Source organism: Chiloscyllium plagiosum, unplaced genomic scaffold, assembly GCF_037043375.1.
Source record: "Chiloscyllium plagiosum isolate Xiang-an unplaced genomic scaffold, Cpla_swu_hap1 HiC_scaffold_4, whole genome shotgun sequence".
Taxonomy (NCBI): Eukaryota; Metazoa; Chordata; class Chondrichthyes; order Orectolobiformes; family Hemiscylliidae; genus Chiloscyllium; species Chiloscyllium plagiosum.
The window spans coordinates 135,799,669-135,819,685 of record NW_028270142.1 but is presented as its reverse complement, the minus strand read 5'-3'; positions in this window follow the sequence as shown (position 1 = coordinate 135,819,685).

The window sequence follows — 20,017 nt, the reverse complement described above, 5'->3', positions numbered from 1 at the left end:
ACTATACCCCAGAGATCACCAGTTAAATACCTTATCTGTAACAGGTTTTAGACAATATGTTTGATTAACCAGGAAGTTTCTCTAACAGATGCAACTATTGTTTTATCATGCAAACAAATGATGTCATGCCTCACTGAGATCATGCATTGGAAAGCAAGCCTGGCTACTTAAGAGTCATACAGTTGTACAGCACAGAAACAGACCCTTCAGTCCAAACTCATCCATGCTGACCAGATATCCTAAATTAATGTGGTCCCATTTACCAGCATTTTATGATTAGATTACATTACCTACAGTGTGGAAACAGGCCCTTCGGCCCAACAAGTCCACACTGACCCTCCGAAGAGTAACCCACCCGCACCCATATACCCATCCAGATGCCTCTTAAATGTTGTAATTGTACCAGCCTCCACCATTTCCTCTGGCAGCTCATTCCATATTCACACCACCCTCTGTGTGAAAACATTGCCCCTTAGGTCCCTTTTAAATCTTTCCTCAGGATCAAATATATTCGCCTTACCCATGTCATATTTTCAGATACCACCATCATCATCATCATCACATCATCATCATTACATGGTATTCTAGTTTGAATAGTTTCCTTCCCTCAATCATCCTTTCTCTATCCCCTGCCCAGAGCCTGTTTAATTAATAAACCACTGGTGAGCCAATCAGAAGAAGCACTTGCCTTGCATATTATGATAATTGATTACACGATAGCAGCAGGTACAATTTATATTAACAGACATAATTCCTAAGGACTCTTCAGCACTATGCAAGATACATCTGCTCTCTTTGGATAGTTGTTAACTGAGTTAACTCAAAGACAGTGTGGTGTCATCAAATTGGGTGGAGCTTGATGCAACAAGAACATTAACTCTTCCAGAACCGTTACCTTCTATAACAAACAACAGTATTGATGTCAACTGTGTTTCTCGCTCCACAGATACTACCAGACGTGTTGAGTTTCTTTCTGTTTTTGTTAAAGAACAGTGTTAGATTGGAGAAGAAAGAGATGTAAGTCAGTCAGACTCTGAAACATATTCCATTGTCTCTAGTGGAAATGAAGAAGCCTCAGTGGGTGGTGCTTGAGGTGAATGGGGTGATAGTGAGACCGTGGTAATGTCACTGGATGAGCAAACCAAAGCCTCAGGTCAATGTTCTGGGGAAGTAGGTTCAAATCCAACATTGGTAGATAGTGAAATCTGAACTTGATAAAAAATCTGGCCGAATGGAGACCATTGGTGTAAAAACCCATCTGGTTCACTTGTTCCCTGTAGGGAACAAAATCTGTTGTCCTTATTTTGTCTGGTCAATATGTGACTCAAGGTGGGTGACCTGGGCAATTAGGGCTGGGCAATAGGCAGCGACACCATGAACACTTTTGTTTTAATTGCTACTGTTGCCAGGTGATGTTTCTGAAAGTAGTTACATCGAAACAGCAGAAATATCAAGAGGACAAGGGCAGCAAGTACATGGGAGAACCAGAAACTGCAAGCATCTGGGCAGAGATTTCTCATTGCTGGAAATGCATGATTCTGCCACATTTCTCACCATTGCCCATGTCATTCAGGCCCCTTTTATAATTCCATCCCTTGCATCATTTCTGATGTGTGCAGAACAAAAAGCCTGGCAGCATGTCTGCTTTCTCAGCAAACTGTCTGGTAAAGAATCCAACTTTTTGGCTGAATTGCTGTTACAATAAAATGTTTAAGTAGCCTATCCATGAATGATTTAAGTAATATTTAACTTAATCCCTGAGTGACAACGACAGAGTTAGTGACTTCAACTTGCCCCACTTAGGGAGTGAAGTATCATCACCAAGACCCTTTACAATTATTTTATTGCCAGAGATTTGTGAGTGAATCTGAAATGTCTACATGCATACTCCATGTTCTTCATGTATCTTAGACCATAGGAAATGGAGGAGGCTTCTCGGCCCATCAAGCCTGCTCCACCGTTCAACAGGAACATGGCTCACCTGACGTTCTTCCTTGCCCTTTCCCAGTAACCTTTGATTCTCCAAATAATCAGGAATCTATCTAACTCAGCCTTAAATATACACTAGGGCTGTCTGTAGCAAGGACTTCAAGAGACTCAGAAACCTCTGAAAAGAAATTCTTCCTCATCTCAGTCTTAAGAGAGACATCCAAATGAACATTGGCCCCTTAGAAAATGAATTTGAGGAGATAGTTATGGGTAACAAGGAAATGACCGAATTAAACAGATATATTGCACCTTTCAGTCGGGGAGGAATTAAGTACCATCGCCATCACTCGAGAAGTTGCATTAGAATGGGGCGACAAATACATAAATCCCCTGACACTGATGGCTTACATTCAAAGATCCTAAAAGAGGTAGTGGATGCATTGATAGTAATTTTCCAAAAACAATTAGATTCTGAAGAAGAACTGAAAAACTGTTTAAAAATCCACATTCAAAAAGGATGAAAACCAAAATCAATGATTAAAGTTGTAATAGGACATTTAGCAAATGTGTTGCCTTTTCTCTTGTATCACACACTCCAAAAATCAGATTCCTATTGACAGAGATGTCTTGAAGTTTACGAAGAACATTAAATATTAATGTTGCTAAAATAACACAAACTTACACATCATTTGAGTATTATATTCATTTATGCTCCTGTATATTGCATACATAAAATTGGCTGATCAAAATACACACAGTGGCTTTATTACCCTGAGAGAATTACTAAAGACAGGGTATTTTATATTGGATCATCTCATGTCATGTTGTCATCTATCAATCTTGTCTGTAACCTACTCAACAGCGCAACAGTTTTTACTGAAATTATACAGGGCATTGGTGACTCTACATATTTGAAAAATGATTTAATTTCTTCCGAAACAGATCAGAGATGGTCATTCAACTCATTCCTAAGATGAAAGGATTATCTTATGAAGAGTAAAGGAAGATGATGTAATTGAAATATCTTTTGCACATTAAAAATAGAAAATGCTGGAGAAACTCAGCACCTCCTGCAGAGATGTCCTGGAGCTGAGATGATTGACCTCCAGCAACCACCGCTATCTTCCAATGTGCCAGGTGTGACTCCAACTAGCTAGGTGGAACCTCAACATTCCTGATCCTCCAAATGTTGTACGGTTACACTCAAAGTATGACAGTGGCTTCTTCTGGGAGCCTTTTCCAATGAGTCTCTGTCAAAATTCCTCAGACACATATAGCAGAAAGCACCAGTAATGCCCTCCCACCTCATTTGTATATGACTGAACCACCGCACTACCTCACCCACCCACACTGTTTGTGATGTGTTTGTGATATCTGTACATCTGCTAATTATTATTATTCATTCCAAGCTTGCAAAAGCATCAAGATGACCTATCAAAAGTGTAAAGAACATTTGTCAAAAGATCTCTCAAAGGGAGTCTTCCAGCTACCAAGGTATTAAAACATTTTCTCTTTCAACATTTGAATAAATGTCCGGAATATTCAAAACATGATTGTTTGCTATTTCATTCTGTCTGTCATTATAAGTCCTTGACTTTCAATTACTGAATTATCGTTTTGTGACTGATGTCTCAACCATCCATTATCACAATGGGTGCATTCCATTCCACTGTTTGCTTAAAGGTACTGAGTGGTTACTGAGTCTTTGATGTGGGACAATAAATTCTCAAGTTTGTGATTCTAAGGGATAGATTGTGTGTGTTGTAGAGATTATTCGTTTGAAAAAAATTTAATGTAACAAATGGACCCTTTTGAATCCAGAAGGTTTTTTTCAATGAGGTAAAGTTTACAATACATACTTAGAACTTTATTAATAGACACTTACTCTATCTCAATTTTTGCACAAGTCCTGAGGTTTCCCAATGTTAGGTATTAGGTGCATTGGCATGGTGGATGTAAGGGCAAAGAGCAGTGGGTGGGGGTATGGGTTAGCATGAGTTGACATAAAGTGTATAAAGGGCCATAACTGGCAGTGGTCAGAGAATGGCATGAAGGGTGATAGAGAGTAGGTAGAGAGGTTGACATGAGGTTGGCATGGTTTTGCATAGATGACACATAAGGAGTGCATTGGTGAAGTGGGAGTGTGAGATGTGGCGGCTACAGGGATGGCACATTTTGTTTCTTTCATAAATTTAAATCTTGAAACAATGACAGCTCACTGAGCTAGTCTTTCTGCATGACCTCCCTCCAGTCGAGAAGACTCCTTTCTCCGTGCTGGGGGTGAGGAACCTGGGAAATACTGTATCCACCCCCACCCCCACCCCATCCCCTCACCTCCACACACCCCCAATCCTGACCATCCCATCCCTGGCAAGTGAAAACCCAACCCAGAGCAAACTGTGGTTATTGTGTACAGCGTCTCCAGTTTGAAATATGGGAATATTGATCCAGGGAGGCAGCAGGACATCCCTTTCTTGTTAAAGTGCAAAGACAGTAAACAGACCCTCAGCTTTGACCTTGATCCAGGGCTTTTACTGGTACCTGATGAAAATGAATAGGAAGAATATTGCCTCAGGTTAAAAGTGCTATTGACCAAACTGTCTAGTCCTAAATGCAGCCTACTGTGTTAACAATCAATGGATATAAATTCAGACTTGCAATTTTATATTGATTAAGGTCAACTAACTTTGCATTTCTTGAATTTTGAACTGTATGTTACTCAGTTTATTGATGCTCTTCACAATCTAGTCATGGCAACTTAGACTCAATGGTCATGATGTGAATAGTGGGGCACAGATGGGATAGTGTGGGGTCACCTCCTGCTCAGCCAATCTGACAGCATCGTGGGGAAATTGGCAGAGGGAGTTCACAACAAAGGGCCCATTGGTCAGTGGCCAGCACCCACACAGTGGCTCAGGGGTTAGCACTGCTGCCTCACAGCACCAACGACCTGGATTTGATTCCACCCTTAGGTGACTGCCTGAAGGGAATTTGCACATTGTCCCAATATCAGTGTGAGTTTCCTCCGGGTGCTCCAGTTTCCTCCCACAGTCCAATGATATGCAGGTTAGGTAGATTTGCCATGCCAAATTGCTGATAGCATCTAGGGATGTGCAGGCTGGGTGGATTAGCCATGGGAAATGAGGGCTATAGGATAGTGTGGGGTTGGGTCTGAGTGGGATGCTCTTCAGAGGGTCAGTGTGGACTCGATGGGCTGGATGGCCTTCTTCCACACTGTCGGGATTGTATGATTCTGCTCCACGTTTACAATGGGTGGTGGTGAGGACTCCATTGACCAAGGGTGGGACTGGATGTCAGATGTGCAGAGTGATCCAGGCTGACATTGGGGCTTGTGCATGCTGAAGGAAAACGTGATGGAAAGACGAGGGGTGAAAGGTCAGCTGAGGAATCAGGGATATGGAGTAATCTGATTATCCACAATTCTATTGAATGATAGAGCAAGCTCGAGGAGCCCAGTAACCTATTGCTGATCCTTGCTTGCATTTTTAAAAGTATCTTCTAAAAGTTGTAAAAAATAAGAAGTAAAGAGGAAGAAAATATACTTTAAAGGTAAACTTGCAAGTAAAATCAAGATTGACAGCAAGAGCCTCTTTAAATATATAAACAAGAAGAAAGGCCAAAGCAAACATAACCCCCTCCCTTACAGAATAAGCTTGGGGAACCAGGAAATGGCAACGGTGTTTAGTAAATACTTTGCATCAGTCTTCATGGTAGAAGAAATTAATAGCATTCCAAAAATACTAAATAAACAAGGGGCAAAAAATGGGAACTGAGAAAAAAAGAGCTGAAAATGTGTTGCTGGAAAAGTGCAGCAGGTCAGGCAGCATCCAAGGAACAGAAGAATCAACTTATGCCCGAAACGTCGATTCTCCTGTTCCTTGGATGCTGCCTGACCTGCTGCGCTTTTCCAGCAACACATTTTCAGCTCTGATCTCCAGCATCTGCAGCCCTCACTTTCTCCACTGAGAAAAAAGAACCTAGAACCCAAGGGCACAGCCTGAGAGCAAAAGGAAGAGCTTTTAGATGGAAATAAGGAGAGACTTCTTCAGCCAGAGAGTGGTGAATCTATGGAATTCATTGTCACAGAAGGCTGTGGAGGCCAGGTCATTGAGTATATTTAAGACTCAGATAGATAGGTGCTTGAGTGTCAAGGGGATCATGGGTTACAGGGAGAAAGCGGGAGAATGGGGTTGAGAAACTTATCAGCCATGATAGAATGGCGGAGGAGACTCAATGGGCTAAATGGCCTAACTTCTGCTCCTATGTTTTATGGTCTTATGGTTTATAGCTACCACTAGAGAGAAAGTCATAGTGAAATTAATGAGACTAAAAATAGAATACAGAACAAACTGCACAGGAGTGAGCCATTTGAACCACGATGTTGTGCTGAACATGACACCAAATTAAACTAATCCCTTCTGCCTGCCCTTGGTTCATATTCCTCCATTCCTTGCCTATTCTTGTGCTTATCTAAAAGCCCCTTAAATGCCCCTACTGTATCTGCCTCCACCACCACCACCACTACACAGTTCATTCCAGATTCCTACTCTGTGTAAAAACAAGTGCCCCTCACATTTCCTTTGAACTTGCCCCCTCTCCCTTTAAATGCAATCCCCCTAGTATTTGACATTTCAACTCTGGTAAAAAGATTCTGACCATCAACCAGTGAAACACTGCTAAGTCCCCTAGACCTGATGGGATGCATTCTTGCATATAAAACGACCAACCTGCAGAGATAGTGGATGCACTGGTAGTAATCTTCCCAGAATCCTTAGAGTCTTGAAAAGTGCTGGAGGATTGAGAATCACCAATGCAACACGGTTACGTACAAAAGGAGGGAGACAAAAATAACAATTAAGTATAGGCCAGTTAGCTTAGCATCTATCATTGGGAAAATATATCTATTAGAATCTATTATAAAGGATGTAATAACTGAATATTTAGAAATACAATATAAAATCAAACAAAGATAGCATGGCTTCATGAAGGAGAAATCATAAAGTCTATGAGCAGGTGGCAATCAGGATAGATAAAGGAGAGGCAGTAGATGTAAGATATTTGAATTTCCATAGGTATTTAGTAAGGTATGACCAGTTAGGCTACTTCATAAGATAAAGCCCCCAGACATGAATAGAGAATTAGGAGAAAGTGAGGACTGCAGATGCTAGAGACCAGAGTTGAAAAATGTGGTGCTGGAAAAACACAGCAGGCCAGGCAGCATCCGAGGACCAGGAGAATTGACGTTTCGGGCATAAGCCTGAAGAAGGGCTTATACCCGAAATGTCAATTCTCTTGCTCCTCGGATGCTGCCTGGCCTGCTGTGTTTTTCCAGCACCACATGAATAGAGAATTGGCTAACTAATAGAAGGCAGAGAGTTGGAATAATGGGGCATTTTCAGGGTGGAACTAGTGGTGTACCACATGGATCAGTGCTGGTATTACTTATTTATAATATATGTTAATGACTTGAATGAGGGAAATGAATGTACATTCGTAAAGTTTTCAGATGACAAAAATAGAACAGACGGCAAGTGCTGAGGATGACACAAAGAGTCTGCAGGAGGAAATAGATACGTTAAGCAAGTGAACAAAAACTTGGCAGATGGAATATAATGTGGTAAAAGGTGAGTTTCTGCACTTTTGGAGGAAGAATAGAGGAGCTGAATATTATTTATAGGGAGAAAGAATGTAGAGTGCTACAGCTGCAGAGGCAGCAGCAGTTGTCTTGGATCAGAACAGCAAGGGCTTTATCACCAGCATCCTGACCAATAACTAATGCATCAACCAACATCATTCACAAGGGATTGGCTGGTCGTGGCACTTGGGGCATTACTCCCTGCCAATGCTCACCAATATTTCCAATGTGAGTGCCCGCAAATCAAAAACAAGGTGTTTGGGATTAGCTGAGGTCCCAAAAGACAACCTAAATCATTATTCTTTTTCATCTATATAGAAAAGTGAGCACAGATTGTTCAAAGCAAACTGTGACTGATGTAAGGAGGTGATGGTATAGTGAGGGGTGCTCCAGCAGTTAGCTTAATATTCCATATACAGACGTTCAAATCCTACCGGGGCAGGTAGTGGAACTTGAATTCAGCAAATATACTTCAAAAATAAAAGGTGTACGAGCAAAGAGAGAGAGAGACTAGATAAATAGATCTTTCAAAGACTTAGTATAGATGGGTTGAATGGCCTCCTGCTGCACAGTGTGATATTTTGGTCTCAGGAATACATATTGATTGTGAGGAGATTGACGACTCGCAAAGACCCTAAGGACTTGAGTAAAAGATGTGTTTTTCTTTGACAATCCAGTCGCTTCATCATCCCTATTAATGAGACAAGCATTTTGATCTATTGCATTTAAACCTCTCCCACTGCCATGATGGAGCATGAACTTGTGTTTCAGGAGCATGTATCCAGTTTACTAGGTCAGTGGCCCAACTATTGTGCTTCTGCCTGTCACCACAGCCTTTAGTGTGGCTCGTGCGCATTTCAGTATAAATCAGGAAGCAGTGAGCTGCAAAGGCTCTCCTCACTTCAGATCAAATCAGAGAGCGCAGAGAAGTATGTTTTAGTACGTTACTCGATAGCGAGGCAAGTAATGGCAGTCTATGAACAAGAATAATTATTCTGCATTGGATATGGACGGGAACCATTCAAATCTTTTTGATTTTTTTTGTCCTGATATGAATGTACTGTCCTCCAATTTCTCTACAAACGTAATTGAATTCAATCTGTTCAGCTTTAATTTGCTTACACAAAAGGTCAGTCCTTACATCAAACTTTGATAGGCCTTGATAGTGCTATTCAGATGATGAAAAGCAGGTTCCAAAGCCTCATCAATCATTATATGATACACAGCCAAGAGACAGCTTGTTTTTTTTTGCTTTTCGCATATTCCATGTCACGTGACTTTCAAAACCCCATCGCATAATGAATTTATTCTTCTGCTTATGGAACAACGCCACATCAGTCGCATTTCTCTGCCTCCATTTACTTTTTCAGGTTTGTGGTTATAAGTTAGCCAGCTTTAACCAGAAACTGCAGCCATTCCATTAGACTCTCACTTATGTTCAGGCAAAAGACAGACGAAGAAGCGGAAATCCCAAAGTGCCATAGATAATCTCCATTGAGAATCAAACCAAGTAAGGATGGCAAATTTCTTTCCCTAGTTTATATGAATGAACAAGATGCGTATGATTTACAATATTAGGTACGTGGTCACCTTTTAACTGCAAACATTTACTGAATGCAAATTTCACCATCTACTATCACGGGATTTGTACTCACAACAGAAGGCCATTATCCTGGGTTCCTGGATTATTAGTCTAGTCAAACTACCCCAATGCCACTGTTTCCCCTCTCTCCACCCACCAATGTTGATTCTCTTGTCTATCAACACATTATCCAACAACCTTGACTAGCTTAAAAGGCCAGCTTTCAGTACCTTCTGAGGAATGAGAATTCCACCCTGTATTAACCCTCTGTGAAAATAAAATGATTTCTCATCTCCAGTTTCAAAGAAGACCTCTGATTCAGCAATAAATAGGTGAGAGATTTGGACATAATGCTGCGAGAATTTGGGAGAAAAAGCAGCAAGTGGTCCAGAGATAAACGAGTGACTATTCAGGAGAATAAAGTGGTAAGCAGTCAGGAGATAAAACAGTATTTATGGGATAAAGCAGTGAGCTTTCAGGAGACAAAGCAGCAAGCGTTCACTGGAAAAAGCAGTGAATATTCCGGAGATAAAGCAGTGAATAATCAGGGGATAAGGCAGTGAGTATTCAGGGGATAAAGCAGTGAGTACTCAGGATATAAAGTAGTGAGTATTCAGGAGATAAAGCAGTGAGTATTCAGGAGATAAAGCGTAAGTATTCAGGAGATAAAGCAGTGAGTATTCGGGGATAAAAGAGTGAGTATTCAGGGGATAAAGCAGCGAGTATTCAGGAGATAAGCAGTGAATATTCAGGGATTAAAGCAGTGACTATTCAGGGGATAAAGCAGTAAGTATTCAGGAGATAAAGCAGTGAATATTCAAAGATAAAGAAGTGAGTATTCAGGGATAAAGCAGTGAGTATTCAGGGATAAAGCAGTGAATATTCAGGGATTAAAGCAGTGAGTATTCAGGGATTAAAGCAGTGAGTATTTCAGAGATAAAGCAGTGAGTATTCAGGAGATAAAGCAGTGAGTATTCAGGGACAAAAGAGTGAGTATTTAGGGATAAAGCAGTGGGTATTCAGGGATAAAGCAGTGAGTATTCAGGAGATAAAGCAGTGAGTATTCAGGAGATAAAGCAGTGAGTATTCAGGGGATAAAGGAGTGAGTATTCAGGAGATTAAGCAATGAGTATTCAGGAGATAGAGCAGTGAGTATTCAGGGATTAAAGCAGTGAATATTCAGAGATAAAGCAGTGAGTATTCAGGATAAAGCAGTGAATATTCAGGGATTAAAGCAGTGAGTTTTCAGGGATAAAGCAGTGAGTATTTCAGAGATAAAGCAATGAGTCTTCAATGGATAAAACAGTGACTATTCTGGGGATAAAGTAGTGATTATTCAGGAGATAAAGCAAGTGTTTGGGAGCTAAATCATCAGCAAATGTCTAGAAGACATGACATAAATATTTCCAGGGCTAAACATGTGAGACTTTAAGGGATAAAGTAGCTCGACATAAGGAGATATAGCATCGAGAGTTAAGTGAATAAATCAATGTGCTTTCAAGAGATAATACAGTGAGAGTCTGGTAATTAAAGTAGTGGGTATTCAAGAGATAAAACAGCAAGTGTTTGTCAGCTCAAGCATCAGTAAATATTCAAAAGATAAAACAGAAATATTTACAGGAAGTAACTTGTGAGAATTTAGGGGATAAAGCAACAAGGTGTAAGGATATTTAGCAGCACGATGTAAGAATATATAACAGCAAGACATAAGGAGATGTAGCAACAAGACGTAAGGAGATATAACATGAAGAGTTAAGGGAATAAATCAGTGTGTGTTCAGGAAATAATCCAATGAGAATCTGGCAATAAAAGCAGTCAGTATTTGGGAGATAAAACAGCAAGCTTTCAAGAGATAAAGGTATGAGTTGATTTAAGAAGTTAAGTTTCTGGAAACAATTAATTAAAAATTAGAGCAATGAGAAAGGGCTAATCAATAATTTCTTTAAAATGAGACTTTCGAGAAAGTTTAACATGATAAGGTAGACTTTTACATCGTCTTTAATCTAAACCAAGGAAGCCATAAAGATATGAGACAAATTGTGGTAGATTAGGGAAATGACTTTAAAAGGTGGGCAGTGGACAGTTGATATCTTACATTTTAAAAATTAATACTTAGTTTAGAAGTAAATGTAAATTCAATTGAATCATATAAACTCAATGGGGAAAGTGATCTAAATGTAGCTATGAAGAGGTGTAAAACATTGTCTCAGATTAAAGGGAGAGGTTTATAAAGTTGCCAAAAAAGTAGTCCTGAGGATTGGGAACATTTTGGAATGTAGCAATGGAGGAATAAAACTAAAAAAGAAAGTTTAATATGGAAGTTACATAAATGGGAACATAAAAATGGACTGTAAAAGCATCTATATGTTTTTACAATTGAGGTTGTAAGGTGGCATTGATTGCTTTCTAACCCCGCTCCTCCACTGGTCATAACAAACTTTTGTTTTAACCAAGGTGAGGGTATAGCCAATTATACAGCTTTTAGACTGCATCAGTTTAATTCATGAAACAGTTAAGCCACTTTTCTTTAGTCAACAAATTTATTACAAGTAACACTTACTTAACACTGCATGCAAATATACTGACAAAAAATTTAAACTTTGCCAAGGTAAATATAATTTCTAATTTAACAATTCAAAATTAAACCAAGGCAGATATTGCTAACATACCAACATAGCCGATAGACCAAATGAAATAGCAATTGTGTAAGAAAGTGCCCACCAATATCTCAGTAATTTCCACTCCCTCTCCAGATAATAATGACACCGCAAGTCACCAAACCTCATTCAAAATTTCACAAAGGATTCCAGTTGTTCACTTCTGATGGTCTTGCCTAAAGCTCCCTCAAAATTATTTTTACCATTGGCTGTCTCAATCGTTGCTCACATTCCAGCTGTACTATCTTCATTTCCTGGATCTCCACTCCCTTGGATTCTGGAAACTACACTTTCTCACAGGAATACCTGTTCACAATGTGCAAGTTTCACCAATTGTTTACAACAAATCTATATTCAGTTGAGTCATATAAACCCAACTGGAGAACTGATCCAATTGTAGCTATCAGAAATTGGAAAACATTGTATCAGATTAAAGGAAGAGGTTTATAAAGTTGTCAAAAAAGTAGCCCTGAGGATTGGAAGTATTTTGGAATGTAGTCATGCCTCAGGAAAGCAACCAAAATAATCAAAGACCCCTCCCACCCCAGTTATATTCTCTTCCAACAGGTAAAGATATCAAAGTTTGAATACGTGTACTAACAGATTCAAGAACAGCTTCTTCCCAACTGTTATCAGAATTTTTAACATACCTCTCAAATGTTAATTCTGATCTCCCTCTCTCTGTTCCCTCTCTGCATGGTAACACCGTATTCTGCCCTCTGTTCTGCTACCCTGATGTACTTTGTATGGTACGATCTGCTTGTATAGTATGCAAAATACCACTTTTCACTGTATCTTGGTACATGTGACAACGGTAAATAAAACTCAAACTTAAACCTACAACCCAGCCTTTCAATAAGTGAAAGTTCACTTCAGGCTGAAACGGGAAGATTTTTTTCACTCAGAGATTGATGAATCATAGAATTCTATACCCAAGAAAGCTGTGGAAATTCATCACTGAGTCTGTCCAAGATGAAGATCAATAAATTTGTGGCTATTAATGACATCAAGTGAAATGAGGTCCGTGAGGGAAAATGGTGTTGAGGTAGAAGATCAGCCATCAACCTTTCAATGCACCAAATGGCCTATATTCATCGATTGGAATGTCAGGATGCTAGAGACGGTGCAGCCAAAATTCAGGGTGTCTGTTGGCCTTGGGTTACATGGAGAAACAGTAGAAACTTGGGCTGGCCTCCATTGAGTGGAAGGACAGTTAGGAAAAGATTTGACAGAGCAATTCAAACTCTTAAAGGGTTTTCCAGGCATGGATGAGGTGAACCAGTTTCTATTTGTGGGGGGATGGGAAATTGCAGGAGACAGATTTAAAGTGATTGGCAAAAGGATCAGAGAAAATGTTTTCTTATACAGTGAGTTGTTAAAAATATGGGATGCACTGCCTAAAGGGAATGTGGAGGCTGTTTCAATCGAAACTTTCAAAAGGAAATTGCATTTAGACTTGCAAAGGAAACATTTGCAGGGCTATGATAGAAGAGTAGGCGAGTGCGAGTAATTAGACAACTCTTTTAAATAACTCGTACAAATATAATGAGCCTAACAACCGCCTTCTGTGCTGTGCGATATTATTAGAACGATTATACACATTAAGGTGCTTCATTGAGACATAAGCAAAAATTAATCATAAGAGGACAGAGTTTCCATTGGACAAGTGAGTGAGTGGGCAAATGCGGAGCAGATTAAGTTTAATGTCGATAAATATGAGGTTATCTATTTTGGTATCAGAAACAAGAAGGCAGGTTATTATCTGAAAGGTGATTAGGAAAAGTGAAGGTGCAATGAGACATGGGTATCCTTGTACACTAATCGCTGAAAGTCAGTCTGAAGGTGCAACAGGCAGTGAAGAAGATGAGTGGTATGTTGGCCTTCATAGTGAGAGGATCAGAGCATAGCAACAGAGATGCCTGCTGCAATTGTACAGGGTCTTGGCAAGACCACACCTGGAATATTGTGTGCAGTTTTGATCTCATTATCTGAGGAAGGATGGTCTGACTATGGAGCCAGTGCAAGCAATGTTTACCCAAACTGATTCCCAGGATAACAGGACTGGTGTACAAAGAGACATTGCATCAGTTAGGACTATATTCACTGGAGAATGAGGAAGGGATCTCATAGAAACCTATCAAATTCTAACAGGACTGGACAGGGTAAATACAGGAAGGGTGTTCCAAACAACCAGGGAGTTTAGAACCAGGGGTCACTGTCTAAGGATAGGGATAAGCCCTATAAGACTAAGATGAGGAAAAATGTCTTCATGCAGAGAGTGGTCAGCCTGTGGAATCCTCTTCCACAGAAAGCGATTAAGGCTAAAACACTGAGTGATTTCAAGAAGGAGTTCTTGTTAAGGATATATAGGGTTTTTCTTAGATATCGTTCTTGGGGCAATAGGGTTTGAGGATAAAGAGAGAACAGGTACTGAGTTAGATGATCATCCATGATCATATTGAATGGTGGAGTAGGATTGAAGGGCTGATTGGCCTACTTCTGCTCCTGTTCTCGATGTGTCTATGAAGGACCTTTGGCCTAAGGCACAGCAGTGTTGTCCTCACACAGCAGAATCCTGGCTGTCAGTGGCCATCCCAGTGAGGACCCATCACTGCTCCAGGCTGCAGTTGAAAGAGCAGATCTTTGGTGTTCCCATCACAATCGTTTCGGGTTGGATTCTGACACACATAACCCCAGCCACCCCTGCATAAGGTTGTCCAGTTTCTGGGAGATGGTGTCGTAATGTCATTGGACTAGAAAGACCCAAGCTAACAGCTTGAGTATCAAATCCGACCAGAGCAGCTGGGGGAATTCAAATTCAACGGCCAAAATGTGGAATATAAACCTCATCACAGCAACAGTGTCCTTGATGCTCCTGTTGATCATTTTAATATATGCACTTGGCTTATTAATATCATACAGGGAAGGAAGCTACCCTAACATTTATGACAATCAACAAAGTTTCCACAATTACTAAGACTGAATTTTGCATTTCAGATTTATTAATTAAACTCAAATCCCCATAGTTACTACAGTGGACTTCAATCCACTGTAACTCTGAATTACTAATCTAGTGACATGACCACTTTGCCACTCTATCCACGTGGCTTTGCAGTAGCCATGAGGAAGCTAATTAAACCTGTCCATGGTACAGCGAGGAAGCCTGTTCAATAATCAAAAGAGCTCACTTGAAATTTTTAAAAGCACTCCATTCCACATGATGTTACCCGTGACTCATTATAATACTCAGTCTTCTGACAATCCGAATCTACTCAGTCATCTCATGTTAATTAAAGACTCATTGGACAGTTTCACCAGAGCATCAATTAGTCAGGGTCAAACTAAACATTTGGAAGAAGCAACATACACTAGAAACTTCTCCTGCTCAGCAATTCACTAAATCTATCTCTTTATTTACCTCCTTGGTTTTGTTCTCCTTTTCAATATTGAACTTTCAAACTCAGGACTTGGATGTTGGCCCTTTGCTTCCAATAGACAATTATTTCGCCTCTGCCTGGTGTGTCCCAGATCTAAATACCTCTTCACTCTTCAATCAACGTTGCTGATCTAGATTGGCTATGATGAATATTAGCAATGTCCACTGACGATGGAATGCTCCCAAACCCTGGACGATGTGGGCATTGGCGAGAAAGTTTGGAGAATCACATGAGGTCATCAGCAAGTAGTTTCTTACCATCAAGAGATGGAAGTCCCATTTACCAACCATATGTCAGACATGAAGTGGAGATTCTCATTAGGGAGTGGTGAGAGACTGATTTGCAAGCACTACCATTATGAATTACATCACCTCCTCTTCGCTGCTGTGCAGTTTCCCATTTCCTCTAACCGTAAGGTAGAAACTAGATTGTAATACAAAAGCTGGAGCAGTACACTGGCAACTCCAGCTTGCCGTTACACCTCAGGATCTCTATCAGCCCCCAACCACTCAAGGCACACTCTTTGGACAGTGATTGTGCACACGTACCCCTGGCCAGCAGGACCTCCAGATTCCTATTGGCAAAGTGGGATGCCAATCACTCTCTGCCCAGAGAGGGACAGCTACAGACTGTCAGCACGTGATTGGGTACAGTGTTCTGGGCTTTAAAGATAGTGCCAGGGCCTAGAATCCTGGGAGCAGTACTTCTGCCTAGACCATGCGGCAGAAAGCAATAGAGACCTGGTTGATAGTTCATGAGGCAAGCCTGCGATAACAGCATGAGAAACTCTCCACACATGGCACTTAGCGATTTCCACTAAGAACCAGCCCAAATTCAACATTCAACACATCCCAATTTTTAATTCCAGGCTCTCGTTGAAATCAGACTTCACCAAGCGGATTGGTGAGATCCACAGTGTAGAAACAGGCCCTTTGGTCCAACAAGTCCACACCGACCCTCCGAAGAGTATCCCACCAAAGCCCATTTCCCTACCCTAACACTCTACATTTACCCCTGACTAATGCACTTAACCTGCACATCCCTGAACACTATGGAGCAATTTCCCATGGCCAATTCACCTAAGTTGCACATCTTTGTGACTGTGTGAGGAAACCAAAGCACCCAGAGAAAACCCACACAGACACAGGGAGGATGTGCAAACTCCACACAGACAGTCGCCCAAGGCTGGAATCGAACCTGGGTCCCTGGCGCGGTGAGGCAGCAGTACTAACCACTGAGCCACCGTGCTGCCCCAACGTGAACCCAGGCTGCCCCACACCAGAACATTAGCCTCAAGCTCTGGGTGAGTACACTGTTGACATTACTATGACACCACCATCTCCCCTAATACTCAAGGTTGTATCATGAATCAAATACTAATGACTTGTTTACCATTTTGAACAGCGAACAGAGAGATTTTTTTTCAGGTTAATGCTGTTGATTTGACAAGGACTTCCAAAAGACCTTTTTTTTTGATAAAATGCATCATAACAATCTCATGAGTAAAGTTCAAACTCAAAGAGAAGTAGCAAACTGTCTATGAAATTGGCTGAGTGACAGGAAATAGAATGTCTGTTTATTGGACTGGCAGAGTCTTTAAAATAGAGCTCCCCGATGTATTCCAATCAACAAACCATCTCTCTCAGCCTTAAATGTACACAAGGACTCAGCCCCCACAGCTCTCTGCAGCAAGGAGTTCCAAAGACTCACAATCCACTGGAGAGGAAATTCTTCCTCATCTCAGACCTCTTTACTACAGATGACACATCACCTCTGATCCAATTAAAAAGCAGAACAGACTCATAGGGCTGAACAGTCCCCTTCTGTGAGCTAAGACAGGTTACGACAAATGTATAGGGATTCTTTTGCCATTTCAGTTGCTACACAGTTTCAAATCTTTATTAAAATAATTTACAAAGTCATAAATTACATTATCTTTCCATCTTCTAATTGTAGGCTTCCACCCAAACAATCTTCAGTGTGGGAGTTATCTCCCATTCTGAGTGTATTACACATTGAGATACTTAATGGTTACTTGGGATAAAAAAAAACACAGTAATTGGTTTCTGTGACACTGTGATGTTAAATGGCTGTGAAATCTGCTTAGCGGTGATGTTAATGCGGAGAAACAACTCAGTCTAATTGGATCTGTCTGAAACATTGGCCAATGCATTATTGCACATATCTGCTATCTCCTGTACTGCAGTTCTCCATCCCTGAGGGAGTCACACCACAGATGCCAATCGGTTTTTCAATCATTGAATGTACCATCAGCATCACTGGGGTTCATTGTACCTCAGTTAGAAGACAATAATTTCAACCCTAGGTATTTTTCAAGGTTAATTCCTCTGGCCCAGCCATCTTCAGCTGTTTCATCAATGACCTCCCACCCCTGGCCCATCATAAGGTCAGGAGGGAGCATGTTCATTGACTATTGCAAAATATTCAGCACCATTCTCAAACTCTCTGATACAAGCCCATGTCCACTGAAGTGACAAGTGACACAAGTGCCAGGTGATGACCATCTGCAAAAAGAGAGACGCCAATATTCCCCTCAATTTTCAATGGTATGAATATTACTTAATCCTCCACTATCAACTTCCTGTAGGTTATCAAAAACTGAGCTATACCTGCCACATAAATACAATGATTACAGAACAGATCATTGACTGAGAGCTCTGAAGCAGGTATCCAATGTCCTGACTTCTCATTTACCCTGTCCACCACCTGCAAATGCTATGGCACAGAAATAGCAAGGCAACCCAAAAACAGCCTCACGATCATTGGATTCACAACACAGTGAAATGAAAACATTCATTGATCCTCAAATTTGTTCAATTGTTCCTAACCAGACTTTACGAATAGCAGAATATCACCAAGTTTGTGTCTTAAACAAAAATTAACAATTTATTATTAATAATGTAACTTTAGCAGAACACAAATAAACTATGAAGCAAACTACTTAATATCTATGCTATCTGCTATGATAATTATGTCCTTAGGTCCAACATTCTTTCATCTTTAGCTCCCACTTACACATTAACAGACAGAGCTGGAAATGTGTTGCTGGAAAAGCGCAGCAGGTCAGGCAGCATCCAGGGAACAGGAGAATCGACGTTTCGGGCATAAGCCCTTCTTCAGGAATGGGGAAAGTTTGTCCAGCAGGCTAAGATAAAAGGTAGGGAGGAGGGACTATGGGGAGGGGCATCGGAAATGTGATAGGTGGAAAGATGTCAAGGTGAGGATGATAGGTCAGACTGGGGTGGGGACGGAGAGGTTGGGAAGAAGATTGCAGGTTAGGAAGGCGGTGCTGAATTCGATGGATTTGACTGAGACAGGGTGGGGGGAGGGGAAATGAGGAAACTGGTGAAATCCGAGTTCATCCCTTGTGGTTGGAGGGTTCCTAGGCGGAAGATGAGGCGTTCTTCCTCCAACCGTCGTTTTGTTGTGGTCTGACGATGGAGGAGTCCAAAGACCTGCATATCCTTGGTGGAGTGGGAGGGGGAATTGAAATGTTGAGCTACAGGGTGGTTGGGTTGGTTGGTCCGGGTGTCCCAGAGGTGTTCTCTGAAACGCTCCGCAAATAGCCGGCCTATCTCCCCAATATAGAGGAGGCCACATCGGATGCAGAGGATGCAATAGATGATGTGTGTGGAGGTGCAGGTGAATCTGTGGCTGATATGGAAGTTTCCTTTGGGGCCTTGGAGGGTGGTGAGGGGGGAGGTGTGGGCGCAAGTCTTGCACCTCCTCCGGTTGCAGGGGAAGGTGCCGGGAGTGGAGGTTGGATTGGTGGGGGTTGTGGATCTGATGAGGGAGTCACGGAGGGAGTGGTCTTTATGGAATGCTGATAGGGGAGGGGAGGGAAATATATCCTTGGTGGTGGGGTCTGTTTGGAGGTAGCGGAAATGACGGCGGATGATGCGCTGTACGTGGAGATTGGTCGGGTGGTAGGTGAGGACCAGTGGGGTTCTGTCCTGGTGGCAGTTGGAGGGGCGGGGCTCAAGAGCGTAGGAGCGGGAAGTGGAAGAGATGCGGTGGAGGGCATCGTCGACCACGTCGGGGGGGAAATTGCGGTCCTTGAAGAAGGAGGCCATCTGGGTTGTGCGTTTTTGGAACTGGTCCTCCTGGGAGCAGATGCGGCGGAGTCGAAGGAATTGGGAGAATGGGATGGCGTTTTTACAGGGGGCAGGATGGGAGGAGGTGTAGTCCAGGTAGCTGTGGGAGTCGGTCGGTTTGTAGTAGATGTCCGTGTTGATTCGGTCGCCTGAGATAGAAATAGAAAGGTCGAGGAAGGGGAGGGAGGAATCTGAGACTGTCCAGGTGAATTTGAGGTCGGGGTGGAAGGTGTTGGTGAAGTGGATGAACTGTTCAACCTCCTCGTGGGAGCACGAGGCGGCGCCGATACAGTCATCGATGTAGCGGAGGAAAAGGTGGGGGGTGGGGCCAGTGTAGTTGCGGAAGATGGACTGTTCCACATATCCTACGAAGAGGCAGGCATAGCTGGGGCTCATGCGGGTGCCCATGGCTACTCCTAGGAACCCTCCAACCACAAGGGATGAACTCGGAGTTCACCAGTTTCCTCATTTCCCCTCCCCCCACCCTGTCTCAGTCAAATCCATCGAATTCAGCACCGCCTTCCTAACCTGCAATCTTCTTCCCGACCTCTCCGCCCCCATCCCAGTCTGACCTATCACCCTCACCTTGACCTCTTTCCACCTATCACATTTCCGACTCCCCCTAGTCCCTCCTCCCTACC